Raw genomic sequence first — 11955 nt, forward strand, 5'->3', positions numbered from 1 at the left:
CTCATGGAAGCGTCCTACCCGTGTGGGTGGGCTTCAGCTACAGAGTTGGGTTGACTTCACATGGGATCACTGCCCTCAGTAATTCCCTGCACCCATTTGCCATGCACATCTCGGTGACCCTGCATAACTCGCAGCGGTAACTAACTCTTTGGTGAATTCTAGAACTGTTTGTTTGCAATCATTCACCACCACCACTCATTATGCAGCCCGTAAAGTGTTATGACGAGACCAAGTGCTGATGGGCGATTACTGATTTGCCGGGATGGTGCATTTATTTAGCCCTTACACCCTGGTGTCACCTAACTGAGAATATGGGTCTAAACAATTTCCTCCCTACCTGTATCACTCCCCTTATGCACCAGACCAGAATCTTTCTTCCATTTATTCACTTTAGAGGGATTGCACACACCTGTGGTCCACAAAGGCAAGTTGTCAAGCACGAATGAATGAAACTTATTTTTATCATCTCTGTTTTTGATATTGCAATCAGAGGATATGATGTAGAGCAAATCTTTGCAGCTGATCTTAGTGTTAACATTGACATGTATTTAGACACCTATGCATGTGGATGCTGTTAACGAGTGATTTTGACTCCTTGAAGACTCCCTTCTAATATCTAAAGGTCAGGGGAAGCAGCAGTGTATAATTGTGGTCTAGAGGCTCAGCCTGACAGCTGGAAACTTCAAGAATTGTACCAGAGCATCACTTCCTGTGGCTTTGGTTTAAATGTCATCAGACACAATGTGGAAAGTATGTCCGACTTTCACTCCTCCGCAGACAGTTTCAGATTGCGCCGTTACATTTGAAAGTCACTGAGGACAGGTTAAGGGTGGTCGCTATAAATTGTCAATAGATGGTTGTACAGAATTTGTGCCCACTGGAGCTAATACCACTAGTCGCCCCTGGTGCCTTCGCCTTTTAGAAGCACCTTCTAGGCGTGGGTGTGCCCAACTTTCAGGTGGAAGAGCCTGCTCTTGTGAGTGAATACGCTTCATTTCATTGGAGCAGCCATTTTTCTGCATACTCCTGATCTCATTCGTGAAAAAACTTTATTGGATGTCAGTTACTGGTGGTAAGGGATTCACCCCTGCTTTAGTGTTCTGTTGTCCCTTTCCTTGCACAGGTATCATGTTTTTTGTGTGCAAGGGTAATCTGGGTGGAGATGGCATTTAGCACTGCGTATCCCAGACCGGGTTCTGGAATAATTTCTGTTTAATCACAAAGCTTGGCATGTGTTTGTAAAATGACTTCAATATTACTTGTAGTTGTTCACTCTTTAGCGCGCTCTGCTTATACCGCTTCCTGACACGACACTGGCCATCTTTATTTCTGCATGAAGAGAATATCCACTCTCACAAGTAGCTGGCAGTCAAGCGTTCACCATCTTTGTGCAATAGTCCAGAGGGTGTCAAGCGGCTGCCATTTTAAGGCCTAAAGTTCTTGGTTACCCTTTTTTATACTCATTTTTAGATGTTACTAAACATGTTGGCCTCCTCCAATGTTATCAGACTTTTTCAGTGGGGATTCCAAAGCATAGCTGTGAATAGATTTACCCACGTTGTGTGTCCACAAAAAATTGATGTCCAACTAAGACGCAGTTGAAAAGCAGCAACAGAAGCTGGAGTTGTATTTGTTAAACGCTAACATTGCGTACCCGTTTAGTAGACTGGAGAATGATTAGTGTATTCTTCTAAATAGAGACAGCCACGTTTACATTAGTAAGAAGACGTATAATTTAAATCTTTTAATAAACTTTCAGAAGGGTACAATTAAATAAGACTTTTGGAATCTAACAATATATGTGTGTGTGTGTATATAAAATAATATATGCATATATAATGCATATATTCACACACACATCAAAATGAAATTAATGATTTTGATTCCTTCTATACCAAAATGTAAACTTGTGGTGTTTTGCTGTATTTTCGTTTAATTAAGAAATATCAAATAAGTTTTGTCGTTGGTGTTTACAAATCAAGAAATATTTGGGTCAAAAGACTATCTACAAATTTCTCTGAAAAGATGCTTACAGAACGACTAGTTTTCCGGCATCTTGTAACTGTGACATTGTCTAGGACAGAGAACCTAAGTGGTGATTTTTCTTTTTGCCCTTCAGCCTTCTTCAGGACATAAACTGTGCTCTGCATAATCTATAGCTTCACCACTTTTTTGCACTGTTTTTTATTAGGAGCCCTGCAATAGTGAGGTCTGCTAAGGGGGCTGCTTGATATGAAATTACATTTGGGGTGGAAATGGAGATTTGATATTTGGAGCAACACAGTAAACAAAGCAGTTGGAGATTAAAAAACAAAATAGTTTTGGAAAGATTGAAGCGTAAAGGTGAGATTATGCCTGACACTATGATAGTGAGATGTAGGTACTTCTTGACGTAGGGAGATTCATCATGAAAGAATATAGTGTTAGATATTTTGTATCCATCGATGTGAGAAGTTGGCCTGGCATATGCTGGTCACTAGTTATAGTGGCCACCTTGCACCAGTCCAATTCGACTCTTATGGTAGATAGGTTTAAGACAACCTTTTAAAGAAAGCTATCCTAGTGGTAGCTGTGGAGAGCAGCCTTCAGACTAAGTCTCTGAGGAATGTAAAGCAGCTTGTTTTACCTTCTAATCTCTTGAATTACCAAATGAAAAGGACACCACACAGGTATATATATCAAATATATATGTATTTATTTCTAGATACACTCTACTAATCTCTTTATGAGATTAGAACCCAGATACACATTCAAATGTCAACAGTTCTCAATAAATTAAGCACAAATATGGCTGTAGCCCTAGGGGCGTACCAGACCATATACTAAGAAAATGGTTTAACAAAAGTCGACTTGCAAAATGACAAAGCCTAGGGCCTTGGGAATCACTGGGGATTCACTACTGCAGTGTTAGCAGGTAAGTAACAAGCCCATGGGAGACGTGTGCAGTGTCTAAACACAGCCGCGGGTTTCCTATAGGTTACAATGGAGCAAGTCGTGGTTTGTATTTTAAAGTTTTAGGGCACTTTGAAGAAGTCAACAAGCAAGCCACTTACAGGGTAAGTATTTCGAGGGACAACACACACTTGGGCACCGGAGTGCACGAGTTACCTCACCCAGGGAAGCCGGGTGCATAGGTGTCTTTTGGTGTCGGGTCGCGATGCTGTTTTCAATGGAGACCAATGAAGACTTGCTCCTTGAGACGACTGAAGAGGTGTCCGCTGGAATCCGAAGGTGGATTGAAGGTGAAGAGGACCTGAAAATTGAGGGGACAGTGTTCAAAGTCACTTGCCAGTGACCAGTGGCCAGCAGGATGGATGACCACTGATGTCACGTTGTTTCAGGTCGTCGATGGTGATTTGTCTCTTCGCTCACGAGGTCCAGGAGGGATCGACGATGACCAGCAGCTGGATTCGGAGGGTCCCACGCCGTCTGCAGCTGATGACGGTGTCTGCAACCGGTTTGGAGCCAACAAGCCTTGGCAACTGCAAGTCTCGTGTGGACTGAAGATAGTCGGTGATGCAGACCAGCAAGGTCTGATGGAATTACCCAGCGAGGGTAAGTGAGGGCAGGCCCGGAGCACCCAGGAGAGCCCTTGAAGTCGGTTGGAAAGTCTTCGGGTGAGTCACTAGCCAACGGGCAAGTAACCGCGAAGACGCCTTTGCAGGAAAAGTTTCACAGGAGCCCACGGTCACTCGGGACGGGGTAGGCCGCTGATTTTTGGAACCAGACCTGGTAGGGACTTGGACTACAGATGGTCCAAAGCACAAGTTCGTAGAACGTTGTTTAGGGTTTGCACTCAAAATCAGTGCACGGTTCCCTGGTATTGCTGTTCCTCGTCACTCGTGGGGTCCAGATGCCACAGCTTCGCTGGGGACTCAAAATGGCCATCGAGAGGTCAGGAAATCCACTTCAGGGGATGCAGGGACTTCGGACTCCGGCAGGAGCGGTGAAATTTGCAACTGTCGATTGAAGTTACAGGTGCCTGCCAAACAGGGGAGTCACTCCTTGACTCCAAGGGAGATTCTTCAGTCTTCCAGAGATAGTGGAACCTCGAAGGGCCAGGATTCTTCTTTGTAGAGCGTCATCCAGGGTAATCTAGATTGCATTGGCAATGCTTGCTATCTTATAGTGAAGATAGGGGAGGGACTAGCTCTATGACCACTACTCTAGGAGGGTCAGGGTAGTGGGTGGTTACACCCACTTCCCTTTGTCCAGTTTTGCACCAGAGCAGGGGCAGGTAGCCCCTGAACCGGTTTGAGCTGGCATTTGCACAGAGGAGCCTACTGCTCCCCCAGTGCAGGACTTCAAAGGCACTCTAAGAGTGCACCCACCCAGCTCCAATACACTAAATCCTGTCTGGGAGGTGGTGACACCTCCCTGTGACAGGATGCCTTTTGTTGGGCTTCCTCCACTGCGAGTTTCGGTCAGCAGCAAGAGGGCAGCCCAGTGTCTGTGCTGGTGGCATCCATTTTGTGATGCCAGGGCTCTAAGAGATTTCTACCGTTTAGTGCAGTGGGTACATGTCATCCCCTCTAGAAGGGTGGAATGCTTCCCAGGGGTGGCATAATACATGCTGCAGCCCCTGGTAGGCCTGTGAAGTACCAATGCCCTAGGTACCTAAGGTACCATATACCAGGGGCTCATAAGGTACCACAGTATCCAATCACTAGTGCATCTAATATGCACACCAAGTTGTTTAGAGAGATCAGTGAGACTGGGGCCCTAATTAGCAGGGACCCAGCCAGACTATAGCCAGAAACCAGTGTATACATCAGAAAAAAAGTGGGGGCAACATAAGTGCAGATCCTACTCTCCTACAAAGAGCTCCCTAAAAACATATTAACACATTCATGATTACATTTCAAAAACATAACTAGCATGTAAATCACAAACCACCTACTGTGTTTCAACAATTATACATTTTAGTTTAGACCACAATTAGTTTACAGAAAAACATTTGCTCTTTTCCACGAAAAAAACACCAATAGTTTGTTTTTATAAGCTTTGACAGTTTTATTAAAATTATCCAAATACAACACATTTCACCAGATGAATGATCGCAAGTAACGCTGACATTATGTATTCATTATTATTATTTTTTTTTTACAAAATCTATATAGTGTGGACCTGGCTACATGGGCTTCCGAGTGCTTCACGTGTAACAATCGAATACTTCAGACTAGAGTAAATGAGAGCAGGGAAAGAGGACTGACGAACATTATTCTTCTGTCTTTGGGAGACGTTTGAAAGATAAGTTTATAGACTTTCATAAAACTAAGACATTCGAGCCTGAGTTCTTCTGGGAGGAGATTCAGGTTCTGGGAGCTGGACAAGAGAGACGGCTCTTCTCAGAGTTTTTGATTTAGGGGATTTCCAGTAGGAAGCTAGATTTGCATAGTGTTTCTATCCTCCTGTAGTGTGGAGTTTGTTTCTCAGGTATATGGGAAGACTGAGGCGTGAAGCACTTTGTGTGCGACGGAGGCCATTTTGAAGTGCCCTGGAGGAAGAACTATTGGAGGTCTCCCAGAATAGATGTAATGTACTCCGAGTCATTCCTGCCGTTGACCAGGCATGCTGAATTGTCTTGAGAGGTGACCGAAAGGAAAGCCAAGAGAGCGGTCACTGGTCGAAGTGGGTGGGATCTGAGGGGCGTGACATGCCCATACTTTTTTAAATGAAGAAAAACAGTACCCCTATGTTTTTATTAAAAGACTACCGTCCTAGGACAGTTAATTCCAATAGCTAAAATTCTTCAGCTGAAGTGTAAGGCAGAGTGTCTCCTGTGCAGTGAAACAGAGGGAGGGGCAGACAGCTAAAATGCCTTCTTGCCAGGGTGTCTGCTTGTGTGAAAGAAAGGCAAATGTGCACAACTGGTTAATCTGCAGTTATAAAGGGTGCTGGAGATGAGGTATTGACTTAAATGAATGATGTTACTTAAAGCTACCTGATGACCAGAAATTATTCTTTTTGGGTGATTGTGCAAGGCTGTGAAGTGTGTGGTTTTAAAGCACAGTTACAAAAAATAAATGCACTACATAGAGTCTGGGTATTCCTAAAATATATATTTTGGAATCACTTTATCTTAAACATTTTCCCCCAATTTGTAGCAGTCTATCTTAAACAGTGTGTAATGCAAGTTTAAAATAATTATGTATATTAACAGTGCTTTCTGTCACCGACTGGGCTCTCGTAGCACTGAGCTCTGCTACACCAACCAGGATTTTATTTTGTGGCTTTCTGGTGACACACAAACTTCTGCAGTGCATTGAGTAATAGAGGTTTCATAATGTACAATATTGTATTTCCCACTGATTAACTTACATGTATTTGTCATTTAAGCTGTGTGTTATTATTTATGTACTTACTTGAAAGTGAAAGACTGAAAAAGATTACAAAATATTTAGTTTTTTAAACCCACTCCTTTGACTCTGCCCCTCTGCTCACTCACCCCGCCCTCATTCTGCGCAGCATCACAGTTAACAACCTTCTTAGGTTGAGCCTATGCTGTGCTTTCGTGGTCCCTTCGAGACATGTCATATACACTTTGTGGGCTTACAGCCCGCCCATTGCTTTTTATTTGTGAGTTTGATTGTCCTATAAAAAGGCTGGCTTGCTTTTGGTTAATCTTTCCTCTTTGTCCCTCTTTGTTATCATTTGTTTCCTCCCATGGAGCGGTGCCTAACTACTGGTATCTTTCCACTTTGGTGCTTGAGTGTTCATATCTGAAAGAAACACGTTAGTTAGATTCCTCACCTTAGAATATCCCCAGGCGTCAGACTGGATCCGGATCCGGAAGATTTTTCGTCAGCAATACCCCTTGCGCGTCGCTAGGCGTCGTCTGCGGCTCCGCGTCCGTCGTCGGCGTCGTGCGCCGGAATGACGTCGTCGGAGTACTTAGACGCCACCCTCGCGCGCTGACGTCAGTTCTTCTTTTTCCGCGCCAGTAAGCGCAGATCTGGGAGAGCTACCCCTTTTAGTCTTTTTTGACTAAATCTTTTTTGATCCTTTTTGATCCTGTCAATCGACGTCTGGTGCTGGTAGGAGGCCTGGGTTCAAGGCTTGCGATGATTGCCATCGACTGATGTCGGTGACCGATCACCATCGCCGGTGCCTTTAGTGTTTAGGCCCCGACCACGACGCGGAGTCGTGCTCTGACTGCCAGGCCCTGACTTCGAAGGCTAGGCGGGAGCGGTCCCGCAAGCTTCTCGAGCTTCGCCTTTCGGCTCCGCGTCGTGTGCGATCCCGGTCAAGGAGGAGGTCCAAGGATCGCTCGCGGAGCCGCAGCCGACGCCACCATCGATCGTCGGGCTCCAAGTCGTCGGGTAAGTCTAAACACTCTAAGAAGTCCAAGAGACGACATCGCTCTTCGGACTCCCCACGCCGGTTGCGCGACTCGGCCGAGGGTCCGGGTGGTTCCACCCCCGCGGCTCCGTCGGAGCCGCAGGCGCCGCGCAAGTCCCCATACCCACCGGTCCCTGGGACTGACGCGACGCCGGCGGCCTTGAGGCCATGAGGAAACTGGCCCCGCCGTCGACGCCCGCTGGCGTGCCTTCGGGCCCCGCGGACTCGACTGGGCGACCTTGCGGGCCGGCGGCTCCGGCCCCGGCGCCGTCGGAGACTCGGCGCGGTCTTTGAACACCGCATGTCTCTTGGACCGTTATTCCCACTCCCTGTGGGATGCGGTGGAGGACGTGCTGCCCCTGTGTCCGGAGGAGGTCCAGACACGTCTTACCCAGGCTTTGGCCGATGGGAGGGATGCAGCACGACACGCCATACGATGTGGGCTTGACACGACGGACTCGCTAGGTAGGGCGATTTCCACCACGGTGGCGCTTCGACGTCACGCCTGGATGCGGTCCACGTCATTTTCCGGGGATGTCCAGAACACCCTCATGGACATGCCCTTTGATGGCACTCGCCTGTTTGGTGAGAAGGCGGACAGTGCGCTGAACCGCTTTAAGGACTCCCGGGCTACGGCCAAGTCCTTGGGCCTCTGGGCTCCACGGGCGCACACCTCCGCTTTTCGCCCCTTTCGTGGCCAAGGAAGGGGTGCCTCCTCACGTCCGCCTAGCCACCAGCCGCAGAACCAACCTGGTCGCGGACGTGGTTTCCGCCGAGGCGGTTCCGGAGGCCGACGCGGTCAGCCCACATCCACCCCGGCAGCATCCGCCTCAAAGCCTTCCTAGTCCGTGCTTTCAGGCCCATTCCACGCCAGTGGGCGGCAGAGTTCGCCATCACCTGCTCCACTGGCGGTCCATCACATCGGACAGGTGGGTGCTGCAAATCGTCCGAAGGGGCTACTCCCTCCCCTTCGAGACGACCCCTCCAGCCATGCCACCACTGCACCACCGTATCTCGGGGGATCATTTGAGTCTTCTCCACGAGGAAGTTTCGGCCCTCTTGGCCAAGGAGGCCGTCGAGCGCGTTCCGAGCCCAGAAGTAGGTCGTGGTTGCTATTCCCACTACTTTCTGGTTCCCAAGAAGGGCAAAGGGGGCCTACGCCCTATCTTGGACCTCCAGAACGTCAATGCCTTCCTCCGGAAGGAGAGGTTCAAGATGTTAAATTTGGCTCAGGTTCTGGCTGCCCTAGACCCTGGAGACTGGATGGTAGCGTTGGACTTGCAGGACGCATATTTCCACATTCCCGTCCTGCCGGCCCACCGGCGTTACCTGCGGTTCACGGTGGGCCAAGAGCACTTTCAGTTTACCGTGCTCCCCTTCGGCCTTACCAGTGCCCCTCGGGTGTTCACGAAAGTGATGGCGGTGGTCGCAGCTCATCTGCGCAGATCATGGGTTCCAGTCTTCCCCTATCTCGACGACTGGTTGTTGAAGGCGGGCTCGCCCCAGACAGTCGTCTCCCACCTCCAGACTACGGCGGATCTCCTGCATTTGCTGGGATTTTCCATCAACGTGCCGAAGTCACACCTGAGCCCCACTCAGAAGCTCCTCTTCATCGGAGCGGTTCTCGATTCGGCGCAGTTCCGGGTCTATCCGCCGGAACAGCGGGTCCGGGATATACAGGCCCTGATTCCCATCTTTCGGCCTCTATCCTGGGTTTCGGTCAGGCTAGTGTTGCGGCTTCTGGGGCTGATGGCCTCCTGCATCCTACTAGTGCATCACGCCAGGCGGCGCATGCGGGCTCTGCAGTGGGATCTGAAGTTTCAGTGGGCCCAGCATCACGGCAACCTGTCCGACCACGTCTTGATCTTGGAGGGCACTGCACAGCAGTTGCAGTGGTGGCTCACGGACCGCGATTGGGTCACGGGCAGGAGCCTCTCCCTTCCCCAACCGGAGCATGTCGTAGTGACGGATGCGTCCCTCCTGGGATGGGGTGGCCATATGGGAGAGGCGGAGATCAGAGGCCTCTGGTCTCCGGCGGAGTCTCGTCTCCACATCAACCTGTTGGAGTTGAGAGCGATCCGGCTTGCACTGAAAGCCTTCCTTCCCTCTGTCAGGGGAAGTGTCGTGCAGGTGTTCACGGACAACACCACCGCCATGTGGTATTGCAACAAACAGGTCGGGGTGGGGTCGTGGACCCTTTGTCAGGAGGCTCTGCGCCTCTGGACATGGCTGGAACACCAGGGCGTCACCCTAGTGGTTCAACATCTGGCGGGCTCTCTGAACGCCAGAGCAGACGAACTCAGCCGCCGGTGCATGATGGATCACGAATGGCGTCTGAACTCCGAAGTGGCGCAAGGTCTCTTTCAGCAGTGGGGAGAGCCTTGGTTAGATCTATTCGCCACCGAAGAGAACGTGCAATGTCAGCAGTTCTGCGCGTTGGAATTTCCAAGGCGGCACTCGCTCGGCGACGCTTTTCGTCGCGAGTGGAGTTGCGGTCTGTTGTACGCCTTTCCGCCTATACCACTTCTGCCCAGAGTGCTGAAGAAGATCAGGCACGACCGGGCCCAAGTCATCTTGGTGGCTCCGGATTGGGCACGAAGGTACTGGTATCCCGAGCTACTCAGTATGCTGACCGATCCTCCGATACGTCTGCCCCTTCGGGAGGATCTTCTGTCCCAGCAGCAGGGGACGGTCCTCCACCCGAACCTGTCCAGCCTCCACCTCCATGCGTGGAGATTGAGCGGCGGCAGTTGATGCCATTTGACTTGCTTCCTGAAGTCTGTGATATCATTCTGGCAGCCCGGCGTCCCTCCACAAAGACGGTATACGCCTGCCGGTGGAACAAATTTGTGGCATGGTGCACAGCAAAGGCTGTGGATCCCCTTTCCGCCCCTCTTTCTGAGGTTCTCCTCTTTCTTCTTTCTTTGGCCCGGCAGGGATCTGCCCTGGGCACCCTGAAAGGTTATCTTGCTGCCATCTCGGCCTTCTTGCGGCTTCCTGATCAGCCTTCTCTTTTCAAGTCCCCTGTTGTTACACGCTTTCTGAAAGGCATTACTCACACGTTCCCTCCTGTCCCTTTCGTAATGCCTCAGTGGGACTTGAATCTGGTTCTCACATTTCTAATGTGCGCTCCCTTTGAGCCTCTTCATAATTGTCCTCTTCGTCTGCTGACGCTTAAAACTGCTTTTCTGGTAGCCATCACCTCGGCTAGACGGGTGAGTGAGCTCCAGGCTTTATCTTCAAAGCCTCCTTTTCTCTCTGTTCATCCGGACAAGGTTGTCCTTAGGCCTCGTCCCTCCTTTCTTCCGAAAGTGGTGACTCCATTTCATCTTGGGCAGTCTGTCACCTTGCCCACCTTCTTTCCGCCTCTGCATCCTTCCAAAGAGGAAGAGAGGCTCCACCGTCTGGACCCAAAACGTGCGCTCTCCTTTTATTTGGACCGCACAAAGCAGTTCCGGGTGGACAACCAACTTTTCGTTGGATACGTGGGTGCTAAGAAGGGCAAAGCTGTGCACAAACGGACCATCTCTCGGTGGGTCGTTTTGTGCATCAAAATTTGCTATTCATTGGCAAAAAAGGACCCTCCTGTTGGGCTGCGCGCCCATTCCACTCGGGCCACAGCGGCTACTACTGCTTTGGGACGAGGAGTCCCTTTGCAGGACATCTGTCAGGCGGCAACGTGGGCTTCGCTACACACGTTTGCTAGACATTATTGCCTTGACAGCCAAGTCCGGAGGGATGGCTTCTTCGGCCGTTCTGTCCTCCAGGACTTTCTGGTGTGATCTTGGTTCGCAGACCCACCACCGGGGATGGTATTGCTTGGGTATCTATTCTAAGGTGAGGAATCTAACTAACGTGTTTCTTTCAGATGAACAAGTGACTTACCTTCGGTAACGATGTATCTGTAAGAAACATTAGTTAGTTAGATTCCTCACCGACCCACCCATCCTCCCCGTTCTGCGAACTGACATCTAGGGTTAAGGTTATCCTTTTCAGGCCCCTAGATTTTATTTTTGGCACCAGTGTCGGTCTTTGCATGGCTCTGCGTTCCTGGCGCGGAAAGCTATGTACAAGAACTGACGTCAGCGCGCGAGGGCGGCGTCTAAGTACTCCGACGTCATTCCGGCGCACGACGCCGACGACGGACGCGGAGCCGCAGACGACGCCTAGCGACGCGCAAGGGGTATTGCTGACGAAAAATCTTCCGGATCCGGATCCAGTCTGACGCCTGGGGATATTCTAAGGTGAGGAATCTAACTAACTAATGTTTCTTACAGATACATCTTTACCGAAGGTAAGTAACTTGTTCGTCTGGGCACTATATTTTTCTTTGTTTCCTGCTTGTCTCTTGTTCTTATTTGTCATAGTTGCTGTGCAGTCAAAGACTAAGATCAAATATCAGATGCTTTCCGAGGGCGCCTGTTTCGTGCCCCGAGCACCTCCGGCTTCGCTGCTTCTTTTCTTCTTTTCTTCTTTCTCCCAATGTCTGGTCCTCTCTTTCGGTACCCCTGCTCTATAAACCATCTCTGCCACCCACGTCCTGGACCCCTCCCTTTCTGTCGCTGCTCGAGCACGTCCAAACTCACACTTCTGTCAACTCAGAGACATGTATAT

Source organism: Triturus cristatus, chromosome 12 (assembly GCF_964204655.1).
Source record: "Triturus cristatus chromosome 12, aTriCri1.1, whole genome shotgun sequence".
Taxonomy (NCBI): Eukaryota; Metazoa; Chordata; class Amphibia; order Caudata; family Salamandridae; genus Triturus; species Triturus cristatus.